The following is a 2,830-nucleotide window of genomic DNA, read 5'->3' as shown; positions in this document are numbered from 1 at the left end:
TATCCTCCCAACCCAGAGCAAATGGTGTCTCAGTCCTTGTCCTTCCCTCTGCTCTGGGAGAAGCTTGGTTTCCAGTAGGAATCAGGTGCAGGGTGTGTAGTAGAGATTCAAGGTTTTCTGACTGAGTAAATGATGGTACTGAGTGGGTTGCTTCATATTTACTGGGTTCGATTAGATTTGGATTGGTCAGAGGAAGAGGTGAAGCTACTAAAAAAGAACATAGCTGAAAGGTTGTAATAGGCGCTCTCTTGTTGGACTGTTAAGAGCTGCATTAGGCAGCAAGTTTATTCTTCATTGTGTAGCTAGCATTATCCAAGGGGAGACATTCCTGGGAGAACCAGGCCTTGAGATATGGCCTGGGTCCTATCTGTACCTCGTTCTGGATTTTGAGCTTCTTGGGGTACTTGTTTGAGTGGAAAGGTGCTATGGATTTGGAGCTTCTGAGTGGAAGGGCATTGTCTCCACCTGCCTGGGGACCCACCTGCCTGGTCTGATTGGTCCACAGGCCCGGGTGTCAGGTCTGGGGTTGAGTTTAATGGCTGAGAAAAAGCCCTGAGCCTCCCAGAGATGAGTAGAGAGCTGGAGATGCTCTGGAACCAGGCTGCCTAGGGTCAAATCTAGGTTTCACTTCCTGCTGACTGTATGGCCTCAGGCAAGTAATGTAACCAGTTTGTGCCTCAGTTTCCTCATCTGTGAGATACTTACCTCCTAGAGAGATTGTGAGAATGAAGCGAGTGATGCATGTAAAGTATTAGAAGAGTGCTTGCCTTGCACAGCATGTGCTCAGACACGTCAGTTATTTTCATTCTCACTAGCTTCCTGTGCCTTTTAAATGATGACAGGCTCCCCATACTATGAACAGTCCTTGATAGTAAGGTATCTTCTAGAAGCACAGACTGGCACTCAGTGTAAGGCTTCTGAAGCTTCTCATAGCTTTCTACCATCCATGCAATAATGTCCACACCTGTTCTTTGGCATTCGAGGCAGACAACCATCCATCTGGTTCTGACCCCACTGCCTATCCTCCAGTCCTGCTGGTTTCTTCTTCATCAGCTACGCTGGGGATCCCCACCCTCTTCCCCAGTCCCAGTCCAACCCTGCTCTCCTTCCCAGCCCAGCTCACCTGTTACCACTTCCATAAAGCTTTCTCAGCACTCTGGCTCCTCTTGCTCTCTCCATGCCCCAACCGGCACCTGGTTTCTGTCTCAAACAGGGTCTGAGTCCTCTTTGTGCCCCTAGCACAGGGCCAGGCACTCAGTAGGACTCAGTAGATGGGTGTTGAGTGATGGATGAACAAATGAGTGAGAAGTTGGAAGTGGGGCTTTCTGTGGCCAAGAACACTTCCTGCCACAGGGTTTCTACCTGATGGATGAATCAGAGAAAGACTCGGGTGCTCCTGAAAGCAGAACAACAGGCAGGAGGGGACATGCGCTGGCAGTCAGATGTCTGTTTTGTTTACAGGATGCAGTGTGATGAGGCTGCCATGTTTTCCCCCCATGGATCTGGGCATTAGATCATAGCTGATTTATTGCCATGGCTCAGCCATGTGTTCTGAGTTTTCACTGCCAGAACTTTCATTTGAAAATACTGGTCTTACAAAAGCCTCCCTTTCCTTCAGTGGCTGTTTTTTGGAATCCAGCCACTGCTGGAGGAACGACTCTCCCTAACTTTCCATGGAAATGGGAACTACAGGGGTCTGTATCTGATCTCTTTCATTTCCTCCATGGTGACCAGCAAAGCTTTTTTTTTTTTTTTTTCCATAAAGAGATGGATCAGACAAACTCCCTGCCCAAGACGAGGTTATGGGGCAGGGGAGAGATAAAGCAGTGACAGAAGTTGCTGGATTGCACAGTGGACTATGCTAGGAGGGCCATGAAGGATGGATGGACAATGAGCTGGGGCACTCTGGAGGGGGAGGGAACATGAACAGTACAAAGATTAGGGGGTGTGGAGGAGGTGGCATCACTGCTGGACCCCAAGGAGAGGTGTCATCTGAGAGGTGGTAAGATTTGGGCAAGAAAGAAAGGAGAAAACACCCCAAGTGGAGGCATTGCAGGAACACAGGCCACTGAGATGTGGGACAGCCCTGGATACCAGGGTGTGGGGATGCCCAGCCGGATGGAGGAGAAGAGTACGAGGTGAGGTTAGGAAGGTAGTGGAAAACAGTATTAGTTTACACACATATGTGCTGGCATTTGCTGCCAGCTTAACTCCAATGTCCAGGCCTAGAAGGCCCACCAGCCCAGAATCACTTAAAGTAGAAAAGTTTAGGGCCAGAATGCTTGACTAATACTAATGTCACCAAAATGACAAAGAGCACAAAAAATCCCCGTCAAACTCAATGTTTGCAGTGACCAGGTAGAGGAGAAAGGGCAGGTGAGTACAAGGTTGATGACAGGGACACAAGGCCCTGGAGGACCTGTGCAGTGTGGAGTGTGAGGACGTTGGTCTCTACCAGCCACCCAGTTCCTGGGGATGCAGACTACTCAGCTCTTTGGGGCTGAGCTGTCTTCATCTCCGAGTTTCTCTCTGAATGATAACCAGAGACAGCCATTCCCACTGTTTCCCTTATTCTGATCTTGGAGGGAGGCAGAGTAGTGGTATCGTCTCCAGTCTGCAGATGAGGCAACTGAGGCCCAGAGAAGAGGAGTGGCCCATCCAAATCTCTCAGAGCCCACGGGCTCCGAGCTGGGGGCCTGCCCACTTCTGGAGGCTGATGTCCATGAGACTGCTACCAGGTTCTCTGCGGTGGGAGGTACAGCACTCTTGAAAGCTTCCATTCTTGGGGGCTGTAGAACAGTAGCTGTTGGACCTCTGGGGTGTCCTGCTT

The sequence above is a fragment of the Pteropus medius genome, unplaced genomic scaffold, assembly GCF_902729225.1.
Source record: "Pteropus medius unplaced genomic scaffold, Ma_sr-lr_union100, whole genome shotgun sequence".
Classification (NCBI taxonomy): Eukaryota; Metazoa; Chordata; class Mammalia; order Chiroptera; family Pteropodidae; genus Pteropus; species Pteropus medius.
The sequence above is the reverse complement of the archived record's forward strand: the minus strand, read 5'-3'. Positions refer to the sequence as shown.